This window comes from Monodelphis domestica, chromosome 6 (genome assembly GCF_027887165.1).
Source record: "Monodelphis domestica isolate mMonDom1 chromosome 6, mMonDom1.pri, whole genome shotgun sequence".
NCBI lineage: Eukaryota > Metazoa > Chordata > Mammalia > Didelphimorphia > Didelphidae > Monodelphis > Monodelphis domestica.
Window position 1 is genome coordinate 267,805,254 of NC_077232.1, and position 14,781 is coordinate 267,820,034.

A 14,781-nucleotide genomic window follows, 5' to 3' on the forward strand; every position below is an offset into this window, starting at 1 on the left:
AGAAGCAAACTTATTCATCTGCAAATCTGCTCTAGAAATGAAGCCCATTCTAGCTATTGTTAACAATTGATACTCCCGTTAAAGACACCAACATAGTGATTCAGAGATAAATGTCTCTCAGGTTGAATAGACCAAACTGGACAATTTTTGACAGTGGTCAAGGACAGATCCCTTTAACTTTGAATTTCCAAGAAAAAATGTTTCCAGGAAGCAGACAACTTCATGACATATACAACTAAACATAAGACAACAGAATAAGAAATTCATTTCTTAAATAAATATTAACTGAATGTTGCATACATGTTCATTCAAACCTCTAATATTATTCAACATCTGAATTGTTTTGGAGACTTAGGAAAAGGTATATTATTAAGATATATTCCAAGTATAATTCTAAATATTTTGATTCATCCTATTGTAATATTATTAGTTTTGTTATAGTGATGCTTTGGACATTGTTGCCCATTCTTTGTTTCTAAGAGGACCAATGATAGATATCACGAGGTTTCTTGACTTGCCCTTGAACTGGATCAAGTGAGGCAGAGTTGCACAAAGTCATCAACCACCTTCTCTCTTCCTGAGTCACAGTCACATTTCAAGGCTTGTTTCCACTTAGGTTTATTTCAAACTAATACCTGAACCCTATGTTATCTCTGGAAACCCATGTATAAAATAAGGACCAGTGCCATCTTTCCACATACTATTCCTTGGAATCTCCTAAACAGAGGTGAACCCATATTAATACAATTTGCTGTCATTTCCCAACTCTTCTATTACTGTCAAGGACACCATCATTCTACCAGTTACCCAGATTCACAACCCAAAGAACAATGACTCCTAAATCCTGTTGATTTTTCTCTCCTCTGACACAGACACAACTCCAGTCCATCTCAGCATCCCCTGACCCCTGGACCACTTCAATAGCCTCCTGGTTGATCTCTCTGTCTCAAGTCTCTTCCTCACTCTAGTCCATCCTCCAGTCATTTATCAAAATGATCTTCCTAAAATTCAGGTCTGACCATGTCACCTCCTTCAAAAATTTCAGTGTAACCTACCACCTCCAGGATAAGATATAAAATCCTCTATTTGGTATCCAAAGTGTTTCATAGACTAGTCCCTTCATGCTTTTCTGGCTTTCTACTAGTCAGTTCTGCTATAATTATTTGAAAAGCAAGAATATGTTCCAACACTATCGTTATATTAGGAAGTTACAGCATAATTTGAATTTGGGGTATGGAAATTCTTGATTTCATCTTCCAGAAACAGCTAGAATGAAGAAAACTGTTTTACTTTTCATAATAACTCACAAGCTACAACCTTTTTGATATCCACATCAACAAACAAAATCCAGGTCTTTTTTCAAGGTAAAATGCCACCTTGCTACCTATAATAATGTCATTATATGAGAAAGTGAAGATTGGGGTTTGGTTTCATAGATACATTATATAATATAGTTCTCCTTCCTGTCCGAGGGGAAAAGAACAAATCACCTTTGTCTGGTTGGGTCAGATAGTGCTTCTACCTATCCTATGAAGCAGTCATAGCTCTCCAACTGTTTGGAGATAGCTCCCCATACTTTATACAAGACAAATCCAACTAAACTTATACCAAAAAAAAAAATCATTCCTCAGAAGGACAAGAGGTCACTATAGGATAAAACTTGTTTTCTCTTGATTTTCTGACTAAATCTTTCTCAAACCACTTGTATTTGGAGAAGTTAAATTTGAAATTGATAAGTGCCATCTTCCTTTTTATTTTGTCTAAGTCATTTGATAGGATGTCACTATACAGACATTTTCTGAATATAACATCTTTTAGAGGTAGCTGTAAAACTTCTGGCTTCCTTCTAGTATTAAAAATAAAAATTAATTTTTATATATTTATATAAATATATATTATATAAAAAATTTAGTATTAAAATATTAAAAATAAAAATAAAAAGTAGTAAAAATATTTTTAAAATATTTTATCTTTTATTCCCTTGGTGTTTGGTCAGTTTCCACCTGCTAAATAGGTTAAGAAGGGAAAGAAGACAGAAGGTAAGGGTTTAAAAAAATATATATCCTAATGTTCAGAATTCGGAAATGGATTAGTAATATGTAAAGAAAAATGAGATTAGCGAACCTGCAATCCACAGCTGTCTTCTCCGTGAGGTTCTCTACCAACATAGGTCGGCAACTTCTCTGCAATCTATCATTTTATACTGTTGCCTGGCGAGGTGACCTTCATGGGCTTCCAGGGGCATCATACATCAGCCTAGGCATTCCTGGCTCCTCATTCAGTTCTGTAGCTATCCATGGAAACAGGCTCTTACAAATGTAGTTAACCAGACACTGCAATTAGCAATCACACAGTCTGGTCCTGGAGAAGAGAGCTGAATCAGCTAGGTCAGTAACAAAGGTTATGCACATCTCAACTAAGGTTATATAGGGATTATATATAGGGATTTTTAATTTCCTTTTATTATTAGGTGATTGGGAACTATTCCTTTTATAATTTTTAGTTAACTAAAAGTCTGTCTTTTTTTATTATTTAAAAAAAAACATCTTACTTTCCATCTTGGGATCAATATTCCAAATATTGGAACCAATGTTCCAAGGCAGAAAAGCAGTAAGGGCTGGGAAATTAGGGTTAAGTGAATTGCCCAGGATAACCCAATTAGGAAGTGTCTAAGGCCATACTTGAACCCAGAAACTCCTGTCTCTAGGGTTGGCTCTCAGTCCACTGAGTCACCTATCTGCCCCTGAAAGTCCATCTTAATATTGATTTACCTGACTAAAATCTGTCCCAGGGAGATGTAAAAATTTACTCAAGGCCTTAAACATTCCTTAGATAAGAAGCCAGAGGAAGAATCTCTACTTTCCCTTACTCTTTGGCAATATATAAATCTTCTTTCTCAATCTGTCTGTGAATCCTCTAAATGTAGTTTAATTCACATCCTGACTTAGTCTACCTAATAGTTTATTTAGTGAAGTTTATTTCCTTAGGGGATGTATGAGATTATAACTTTATCTTTCACTAAATTTGTTCAGTGACATTAGAGGAAATATAGGATTATGGATCTATCTTCTCTTTAACTTTTCTGGACCAAGAGCAATGTACAAGATTGCAATATGGAAATGAATTATTTCTCTGTCACTCTGACATAATTTTGTCCATAAGAGGACTTGTTTGAATCCTATTAAGGGATAACGTTTTCTCTAAGGCTGGAACCTTTGCTTGAGCATAATAATAAAATCCAGAATTTTACCTAGTAATTTCTGCATTGTGGTAAATATATATTTGACAGCAGTTATCCACCACATGAATTGAGAGAGAAGGTATTTCTCCCCTAACAGTGGTGTAAGAAGTATCAAACTGACTGAGCTAACTCCAGACTACACAAGGTTAAAATATAATTGAGAAATGTTTTAAAAATTAAAAATACCGGGGGGAGATGGGTAGCTCAGTGAATTGAGAGCCAGGCATAGAGACGGGAGGTCCTGGGTTCAAATATGACCTCAGACACTTCCCAGCTGTGTGACTCTGGGCAAGTCACTTGACCCCCATTGCCTAGCCCTTACCACTCTTCTGCTCCAAGAAGGAAGGTAAGGGTTTAAAAAATAAAATTAAAAAATTAAAAATTAAAAATTAAATTAAAAATACAACCCAACAGAGACAATGTTAATTTGTAGTTTTCTAAGTCAATATGCTGCCCCAGGGATCAGATTATATTTGAGTTTGACCCTAATGTCAATGTGTGGGTGACTTTGGCAATGACTAGATATGTGGAGTGAAGGAGAATGAGGAGTCAGTGATGATTCTGAGATGGCAAACTTGGCAAACTGGAAAATTAGTGATGCCCTTAATAGAATTTGAAGTCAAACCAGAATTCCCTACCTTTCCTCTGGCATTCTTATACTTTGTCTTGATGTAAAATGATAGTAACATTGTTCAGGTTGCCTCAAGTCTTTTGGTCTTTGTCTTTGTTTTGTTTTTTAATTTTATTTAATTGATTAATTAAAAATTTTCCATGATTACATGATTCACATTCTTTCTCTCCCCTCCTCCCACCTCCTTCCCATAGCCAACACGCAATTCCATTGGGTTTTACATGTGTCATTGATCATGGGCCTTTGTTTTTGATCTGAACAAATGAGGAAGTTGATCTTTAAGACTTATTCTAGATCCAATAATCACAATAATGTATTTTGAGGTAACATTCCACTTGCTTATTTGAAATCTATTCACTTATAATAGGACTAAGAGGTATGGCAGCCTCATTTTAAGAAATCAGAGAACTTCAGAACTAATCCAAACTGGTGGAGCCAAGATGGTGGAGAAAAGACAGAAACTTACCGGAGCTCTCCCAAATTCTTCTCTAAACAACTTTAAAATAAATTCTAGAGTGGAAGAACCTAACCAAAGGGTGAGGCAACACAATTTTGCATCCTAAGATAACTTAGAATGTGGGCAGGAAAGGGGCGTCACAATGGGATGAGGGTGGAACACAATCTAGAGCAGGCCATACCAGGGCAGGCCTCACCATGGCAAGTCTGTGGGGGCAACTGAATCAGCAGCACTTTAGAGTTCTCATACAAAAGACAGGAAGGGGGGCTCTATTACAGGGGCCCTTCCAATGGCAGTGGGTGCAGGACTCTTCTATTGCCTTTATGCAGATTACCCTTCTCAAACAGCCCAGGATTCAAATTATTCCCTCGCACTCTTTCTTTTTACTATCTATACTCTGGTTCATCAGGAATAACAAAATAGCTTACTTGGATGACAGAGGCTTGCATCCAAATTTCAAAGATGGGATTTAATTCTACTCTACTTGTTATGTGACAGCTAAAAATTCTGAGAGACTGGCTTCCAGGTAAGAAAATCAATTTATTGGGGCAGTTAGATGGCTCAATGGATATAGAGACAGGCCTGGAAGTGGGAGGTTCTGGGTTCAAGTCTGACCTCAGCAGTGTGACCCTGTGCAAGTCACTTAACTCTAATTAACTAGCTCTTGCCAATCTTCTACCTTGGGACCAATACCAAGTATTCATTTTAAGACAGAAGGTAAAGATTTAACATTTTTTAAAAATCAATTTATAGATTAGGCTAGTAATAACCAATAAATGAATAATTCAATGATCTCTCTCATTAGTCAAAGATCTCCAACTTTCCACATGCAGATCCCACATGCAGATGAGGATCTCATTATTCAGTCCTCCCTGGGACACCCTCAAGACATCTCTAATTGGTGAATAGCCAATGAGATAGTCATAGAAACTTTCAATCCCTCCCATCCCCTGGGTGATGGCAGTCAGTCATCTAATGGTCTCGTGTCCCCTAATATTTAGGAAAAGAAATTGAGTTCTGCTCACTCAAAATTTTTCTTCTGTAATGCTTCTTAATGAGAGATTGAAGGACTCTATTTTGCTACATGCAGGCATATCTGTCGTAAACTGGTTCTTGTTTATTGATGAAGACAGATTTCATAATCTATCTACCAGGCTCCAGGGAAGGGCATTCCTTGAAGTTCCCTAGGAACAAAGGAATGAGGGATGAGTCTGAGCTTCAATTCTGAACTCAGGAACAGAAATAATTCAGTATGTAAAAAATAAATCCTCTCAGTTATATGGTGTATTGATCAGGAATCCAAAACATGAAATAAGTGGGGGGAAAAATCAAAGATCATTTCCCTTTAAGCTCTGGGGCTCTACCAAAGGTAATGAAAGCCTTATAAACTCTTTACTGGGGGATTTGAAGGAGAGTTGCCTGAGTTCCGACATGCACTCGTGAGGCATATGGATTTTGGTTTCTTTCTTCTGGAAAGGCAGCATAATGAATAGTAGGCTGGAATTAGAATAAGAAAAATCCCTAAGTTCAAATCTGCCTCTGATATTTACTAGCTCTGTGATGTTGAACAAGTGACATCCTGTTTTAGCCTCAGTTTCCTGATTTACAAAATAAGGATTTGATTAGACGGCTTCTAAAGTAACGTCTACCTCTAATTGATTTGAGAAGTCATTAAAGAATTTTTATTGAAGTTTTATTTTGTTTCTAGGTGAACAAGGTAAATGTTTTGAGTCTGGATGACTCCTTTTAGAGAATCTCATTCATTTGTTTTAATTTTCTTTGTTGACAAAATTTTAATAGATGATCCTGTAAAAGAGAATTTTTTCTAATCATCTCCATTGAACTGTTGTGGAAAGATCTATATGACAGCTTAATTACCTCCACAGAACTGATGTAGGTGATCTGGTCTGAAATATCTCTATTTCCTGTCATGTGTTGCTTTAAGCACTGGAGAGTCACTACAAGCTCATAATGAGTGTTTCCCTTTGAACTTAGTTCTGTTTTCTGATCTTAGATCAGCATTTTGACTCTAGACCTAACAAAGCCTTGGCTTCTTTTATTTAAAAAAACCCTTACATTCTATCTTAGAATCAATACTGTGTATTGGTTCCAAGGCAGATGAAGGGTAGGAACTAAGCAATGGGGGTTAAGTGGCTTACCCAGGGTCACACAACCAGGAAGTGTCTGAGGTCAAATTTGAACCCTGGATCTCCCATCTCTAGGCCTGGCTCTTAATCCATTGAGTCACCTTGCTGTCACACTCTCCCCCTTCTGCACTCCCCCAGCTTTTTAAAATTCTTCAAACATTTAGAAAAAAGCAATTCTGGCTGGCTTTTCCTATTTCTTATCATACTTTTGCATCTAGGCATGATTTGGATAATTGTGAAAAGCTACCTCATCTTATATGGCAAAGCCAATGAAAAGTGATCAAGTAGACTCCCTAGAGTCTTCTTCTAGCTACTCAATCAGTATGAATTACTGGAACTTAATTAAATGATGCCAGAAACAGTTCATGGAGATTTAAGAAAAGCTCAGTTATATAACTACTAGATTTTTTACCTACAGATCTTATTTAGAATTTGAAATTTGTTTTTTATTACCATAGAGATGAGACATTTAATCCCAGAATCCCTTAACTCGTGTCATTGTAGAGCTGGGACTTTTGGGACTGGTTGTGGAAATTTCTGGGAGAAAGACACCAGAAGGTTTCGAGGCAAGTGTCAGAGTTCAGAGTTTGTCCTCATTCTTGGGAACCATGCGTATATTCCAGGGTCTGGCACTGGGCAAAGTCTATGGGTTTGGGCTGTCTTACAAAGACAAGTTGCCCTGATCCACTGCACAAAAATGTTGATTGTTGAAACCAGTCCCTCATTCTCCTTCCCTGGTCCATGGCTACCTGGCCCATCGATTCCCCGTAGCCCTGGCCTCATACACACAACTCTGGACCTGCTCCCCACAAGAGGAGTGAGTTGAAAGCAAGAAATCTAATTTATTTTTATTTTTGTCATGCAAAACCCACTTCCATTGTTATAAAAGCAAAATTGTACACAACCAAAATCTCAAAATGAAACTGTAAATACACTGATATGATAGACATTTTTAAGTCTTTAAAGTCTTGAGTCTTTCAAGATTGTCCCAGATCAGTGCATTGCTGAGATTAGCTAAATTTTCACAGATAATCATCTTCCAATATTGCTGTTACTGTGTTTAGAGTTCTCCTTGTTCTGCTTATTTTGCTTTGCATCAGTTCCCATAGATCTTTCCAGCTTTTTCTGAAATAATCTTATTACTTCTTATAACACAGTAACATTCCATCACCAAATATGTACCACAATTTGTTCAGCCATTCCCCAATGGATGGATATCCCCTCAATTTCCAATTCCTTGCCCCCACAAAAAGAGCTGCTATAAATATTTTTGTACAATTAGGCCCTTCTGCATTTTTATTGTCTCTTTGGGATACAGACCCAGTAGTGGTATTATAGGATCATAGGTTCTGCAGAGTTTTATAGCCCTTTGGGCATAGTCCCAAATTGCCCTCCAGAATGGTTGGATCAATTCATAACTCTGACAACAATGCATTAGTGTCCCAACTTTGTCACATCCCCACCAACATTTACTACTTTTCTTTACTGCCATTTTGGGCAATCTGATAGGTGTGAGATGGTACTCCAGTGTTGTTTTAATTTGCATTTCTCTAATCACATGTGAAAACTTAGAAATTTTTTCAAATGATTATTGATGGCTAAGAAATCCAATTCTTTATTTTAAAATTTTATTTTTTTAAACCTTTTTCCATGTTTCCATGATTCATTTTTTCCTCTCCTCTTTTCTCTCCCCCCTCCCAGAGCCAACAAGCAATTTCACTAGGTTGTACAAATGTTATCACATACCTATTTTCATATTATTCATTTTTGCAATAGAGCAATATTTTAAAGCCAAAATACCAAATCATATACCCATATAAGCAAATGATAGATGTTAAGTTTTCCTTCTGGCATTTTTACTCCCACAGTTCTTTCTCTGGTTGTGGATAGCATTCTTTCTCATAAGTTTCTCTAGAATGTCCTAGGTATTGTGACTAATAGTAAAGTTCATTACATTGGATAGTTCCACAGTGTTTCACTTTCTGTGTACAATGTTCTTTTGGTTCTACTTATCTCACTCTGCATCAATTCACTAAGCTTCTTTTGGCTCATAAAGAAATCCTCCAGTTCATCATTCCTTACAACAAAATGATATTCCATCACCATCAGATACCACAATTTGTTCAGCCACTCCCCAATCTAGGGATGCCCCCTCATTTCCCATTTTTTTGCCAGGCTATAAATATTTTTGTACAAACCTTTTTCATTATTATCTCTTTGGGATACAAACCCAGTAGTGGAATGGCTGGATCAAAGGGTATGCAATCTTTTAGCACCCTTTCACCATAATTCCAAATTGCCTTCCAGAATGGTTGGATTAATTCACAACTCCATCAGCAATGCATTAGTGCCCCAATTTTGTCACATCCCCCCCAACATTTATCACTTTCCTTTACTGTCATATAGGCTAATCTGCTAGGTATGAAGTGGTACCTCAGAGATGTTTTGACTTGCATTTTTCTAATTATGAGGGATTTAAAACATTATTTCATATGATTATTGGTTGTTTTGATTTCTTCATCTGAAAATTGCCTATTCATGCCTCTTGACCATTTGTCAATTTGGAAATGGCTTGTAGGAAATCCAGTTCTTGTAGATGGCCAAGTAGCTTGATGCTGGGTGCTTGTTTCTCTATGTATAACTGTTTCTCTATGTAAAGAAAAGGTGACTTAAGTCACTAATCCTCAGAGAGGCTTGGGGAAATGTGTGAATCTGGTATGGGACAATTCCTAAACAGAGAAAGCCATTCACCCCAGAGAAAGAACTATTGGAGTTGTATTTTACATCAGTATATTTATAGCTTTATTTGGGGGTTTTTGTTATATGAGTGTGCCCTTACAACAATGACCAATATGGAACTATATTTTGCATGACAATAAAAAGAAATGTGTGAATCTGGGTGGAAAGTGAGAGCCCCAGTCAATCTTCAGTAGCAGCTATGGGAGGTGCCACCAGGGGTGATTTAGCCTCTGGGAGATCCCCATCACTTTGAAGGTACCTGATAATTACATTCCCAAGCTAGCTAACATGGCTTCACAGGACAGATAGTTTAAAAAAAAAAAGTTATTAATCTATAGTGAATCTAAATCCTCTAAAATATTGAAGGTAAGCCTCTTGGGGAAGGCTTTACACTCCTTTTCACAATCTTTAACAGACAAACTTGGTTTTACAAAAAAGTTGATCAAGTCAAAATATCCTTTATCCCTACTAGGAGAGTAGATCGCAGGTCCAGAAACAAGCATTTCTGACTGTTATCAGGGTCAAAAAATGTTCATCATGAATCATGCTCCAAAAGAACCCCCAAAGAACCTTTGATAGGATCCTTTGAACAAGCATCCTTTGAACAAGGCTCCTTCCTGTCCCATACTATTGAGTCCCATCTGGGATCTTCTACCACCTACGTGTCACACCAACCAAAGACAAAAGTTGGTCTCTGTTTCCCTCATTGCACCTTGGACCTCTTCATGGGAATTCAAGGGGCCAGAGCCAGGGCAGTCACTGTCCCACAGTAAGGGAATTGCTTTGTTATCTCAAGCACAAGAGCTCTTCAGTGATTCACATGGCCAAAAGCAGCCAGGGACTGTATTATACGAAAGTGGCCAAGGTCTGTGCTAGCACGTGCAAGGCACAACTAAAATAGCTGGAGCCTGGAAGGACAGTGTTTTGCTGGCCCCGTCCAATTCCTATATCCTTTTGTGCTTTTTGTTTTTCCCTTTGTCCCCCAAAGGGCCAACTGTGCAATTAGAATTCTCAGTCATTCTAAGGCCATTAATACCATGCAGCTGCTTCCTTTAATTCCTGCACTAGAATTTCAAGTGTTGACTCTGTGTCACTATTGAAGATAAATGCCACTGAGTGAAGTTCAAGAGCTTCAGTGGGGTTTGGGGGCAAAGAGAGGGAAGTCCTTCATTTTCCCTCCTGACTTGAGCAGCCCAAACTTTAAAGAAGCCTCCATTTTAGCATAAATAAGTAGAAGCATCTTATCTCTTATTTTAAAAAAATTTCCCCTACCCAAGTTCTTTTGCAAGTCTAGCTTAAGCAGGGAAATGTTCAATCTTAAACCCCTTAGACCAGCATAGATTTACAAGTAGCTATTCTTCCTCCTAACATAGCCAAATGCACTTCCCAAGAATATTTCAATTCATGTCACTGTCCCTCCTTTATTTTTTTTAATTAAAAAAATGTTTTGGATTAACAAGAATGCAAAATATATTCCCTCCCTTTCATTCTCATGACTCCCACTCCCCCCAGCCAATGGAAAAACAAAGAGCAGGACAGCTAGGTGGCTTAGTAGATAGTTAGGCCTGGAGATAGGAGGTCCTGGGTTCAAATTTGACCTCAGACACTTCCTAGCTGTGTGATTCTGGGCAAGTCACTTAACTCTGATTGCCTAGCCCTTACCACTCTTCTGCCTTAGAATCAATACACAGTATTAATAGAAGGTAAGGGTTTAAAATAAAAAGAGCAAATTCTCCATAATAAATTTCATAGTCAAACAAAAGAAACACACTGGCAATATCTAATATACATCAATATATTTATATGAAATATTAATTATATATTTTATAATGTATATATGTAGTATGTATACACACACACACACACACACACACATATATATATATATGTCTCATACTGCATTCTGAAATCAATGCCTTGCTGTCAGAAAGTAGCAAACATGCCATGGTTAGTCACTTCATTGATCAGAATTAAGTCTTTCAAATTGTTTGTATTATGTTATTGTTACTGTATAAATTGTTCTCCTGGTTTTGATTACTTTAATCTTCATTTGTTCATAAAGCCTTTCCAGATTTCTCCAAAACTATTCCCCCCCTTTAAGTGTTTTTTCCTCTTTTAATTAGCAAAAATCTACTTTTTCTCCCTCCTACTGGTAAAATGAAATCCTTGGCAAGACGCTATCTCTGGATGGGTACATTTTATTCAAAAGAAAAAGGACACTATAACAATGTAAATGGAAAGAAGAATTACACACTGACACATCAAAAGTAAATGTAACAAAATTATAAAGATCCAACAGGTCCTGAATGAGGAGATATGAGAGGACACCTTCCACCCATTCCTTCATGAAGGTGGGAAGTTCGTAGGTGTAATATACTGAATCTTTCATACTTAGTTTTCAATGTATTGATCAGTTGTGCTGATTTCCCTCCCTCCCCCTTTTAAAAAATACTTTAAAAAATACTACTTGCTATAGGGGATGAGTGAAAAAACTGTGAAGCTGCAAGACACAAAAAATACTGATGAAAAGCTAATTTAAAAATAAGAACTAGGATAAGTGAAAGGGGTGCTTTGCACATTAAGAAGGCATATTCTATGCACTGATCTGGGACAATCTTGAAAAGACTTATGATGGGGATGCTATCCACCTCCAGAGAAAGAACTTTTGGAGTCCTCTTTCACATCAATGTATCTTTGGTTTTATTTTGGGGTCTTGGTTGTGTATGAGTTTGCCCTTACAACAATGACCAATATGGAAGTATGCTTTGCATGACAATAAAAAAAATGGCGCAAAAAAAAAAAGGTGTCTGTTGTCAGTCCCAATTCAGATCTCATCTCTTCATTTTGGACTTCATGCTCTTGATTGGTGACTATCCCCTTTGATTTCCTCTTATTGGCCAGAGTGTGAGATCATATTGAAAGAGAACTCCCTATTTATTTGAACAAAAATCCAGTTAATGCATTAATGTGAAATAAACCCTCTCGCACCTTGATTTATTTGCCAAAACTATGATGTAGTAAAGATGAAGTAGCTTGGGGAAAAAAGACCAATATGGAAGTGTGTTTTGCATGATAATAAAAATTAAATAAAAAAAAAAGAAGGCATATTCATAGGGAGAAATCCAGGAAGACAAAGAGTCTGGGAGAAATAGGGAGATTTCAATTAAATGTACCAAAAATAGAAACCATGCTCCCAGGGAAAGAATTCATAGGTAAAATTTTAACCTTGAATAAATGAAGTCTCTGAGAAATAAGGTTTAGAACAGGGAGCTTGGGAAAATGGTGATGTGAGCCTATATAATAAACAAACCTTCGTGCTCTGGCAGAACCCTGTGTGACGCCTATGCGTGTGGGCCAGAGTACTCAGTGCTTCTTATCTACATTACTCCATGGAATCGTCACATCTAGACGGAGCGAACCCTCACCCTCATGGAGACCGCTGGACGGCTCCCAAAGAGTATGTATGTATATATATATATACATATACATATATATATACACACACTACACACACACATGTATACGTCTGAGCCACTTTGAAGAAAAAGTAGTTAGTACAATTAAGATGTAGCATAGTTACACTTGTCCTTTTTCTGAAAAAGGACAGTTTAGTGTTTACTTTAAATTATTACTCTGTTAATATATTTAAATAAACTGAGTCATTGGATAATAATTTACACATCCTTAATGGTTTGGCATTTAAGCCCTACATACACCTTGAATGAATTAACTGTATAGTAAAAATGGAGGCAATTGTATTGATAATCTCAAGAATAACCCCCTTTTGTCTATCAGAGCAGGGGCAGACCTGAAGCTTGTGGGGTTACTTTGGGTTTTGTTGTTGTTGCTGCTGCTTTTTGATTTTTTGCTTACTGTGTGTTTCTAATGTGAGCAAGCCATTTAGAGAATGTGAGTAGGAGTACTTTATAGTAAGAAAACAAATTTCTCTGTACAGAACTAGGTCTGTAGATGAATGGGAAACACACACACACACAATATAGTTGTAAAAACCAGAGTTTGTTTTCAACTATTGTTTGCTTTTTTGTTTTTTTTAATAACTAAAATTTTTTTCAACCCACTGCATTTAGATACTCTTAAAAATCTAAAGATATTCCCTCCCTTAAAACATCTTTCTTTTTCTAATTTTTAATCTATAGACATAGAGTTTTAGAATTGCTCCTCTTTTCCAGGGGCAACCCAATGTTATCACAACTAATTAGCACTTGATTCATACACAAACTGAAATGAAAGCTAATTTCACGGTTTTCTTGGGAAATTCTAAGAAACCCAGAAGTAACATGAAGAGCAAACATTTCTACAAGGTCTGATCATTTATTCAGGGATTTACCCACATTGCCACATTTAGTTGTCATAAAAGCCTTATAGACAAGTAAGTTAGGTTTCTTCCTAGTTTACGGGGCAGACAAACACAGAGATGAGAAGTGTGCTGTTCCCAATAACAAATCAACAGTCCCAGACTTTTTTCTCCAAATGTAGTCTGACTTTCACTTTGCCAGTTGCTGGAACTTGTTTTCTAGATGTCCTCTGAGCTCCAGACTCAGGGTGGAGAAAGAGGAAGGATATATATGAATAGAAATATAAGGTTTTTGCAGCACCCCCTAAAAAAAACTAGACATTAATGGGAAAACATTAGAGAAGCATCTCTCTAGGAAAGGCTTGGAGTCCATGAATGCTTCCCCTGATAACAGTAGGCTTGGGGGCTGCCATCAGGATACAGAAGAAAGATGAGGGGCAGATAGGTAAGTGACTCATTCTGTGCAATGTTCTTGAGGTTTACTTTCCTTAAGCAACTTTAAAAAATTATTTTTAAATTAAATTTAAAAAATTTTAAAAGCCTTTCCTTCTGTCATAGCATCAATTCCAAGATAAAAAAAAATTGATAAGGGCTAGGCAATTGGGATTAAATGATTTGCCCAGGGTCACATAGCTAGCAAGTGTCTGAGGACAGATTCTTCTAATTCCAGGCCTGGTGCTTCATCCATTGTGCTACTTAGCTGCCTGCTTCTGCATCTTTAAAGGACTCATTCATTCTTAAGGAAGAGATCTTAGAGGTCATCTTGTCCAACCCACTAATTTTAGAGATTAGTCTGGCAAAATTAAATGACTCATCAAAGGTTAGAAAGGTAGAAGAGAAAAAAATCAAAGCTTAGAGTTTCAATATGAAGGCCTTTTCACTGCACCAGGCCTTGGAGAAGCTTCCTAAGAAAGTTGTGGTTTGGGGGGGTGGAATCAAGATGGCAGTTTAGAAACAGCAAAAATCAATTCCTCTATGAAAATCCTTCCACACCAATCAAAAACAACATGCTTCAAGAGGGACAAATCCAACAAGACAGAGTTGTGGGACCCTCTGGCTCTATTCAACTTAAAAGATATGCAGAGAAGGTTGAATTCTTGGGTTTAAGGAAAAGAAAGAAGGAAGGTCTCGGGACCCTTCTCCTACCTACTGTGCTGAGACTCAGGCAGTCTTAGGCCTCTGCAGTTGAAAGTTTTAGCCTCAGGGCATATTCAGCTCTGCATATCACCTCAATTGGCTTATTCCAGTTTA

At 37.1% G+C, this 14,781-nt stretch overlaps 1 protein-coding gene across 4 annotated transcripts in view; it reads right to left on the bottom strand.

Annotated features, from left to right (window-relative positions):
- Positions 1-14,781, bottom strand: part of HELQ (helicase, POLQ like) — a 147,334-nt gene that overhangs the window by 42,139 nt on the left and 90,414 nt on the right. For 3 of the 4 annotated variants that reach the window (XR_008913010.1, XR_008913008.1, XR_008913013.1), the window contains one exon: positions 2,231-2,361. The exons of the other annotated variant lie outside the window; for it this stretch is intronic. The gene's annotated coding sequence lies outside the window, so the exon portion shown is untranslated. Of the gene's footprint in view, positions 1-2,230; positions 2,362-14,781 lie in introns of those variants that run through there. 4 annotated transcript variants of the gene reach the window in all.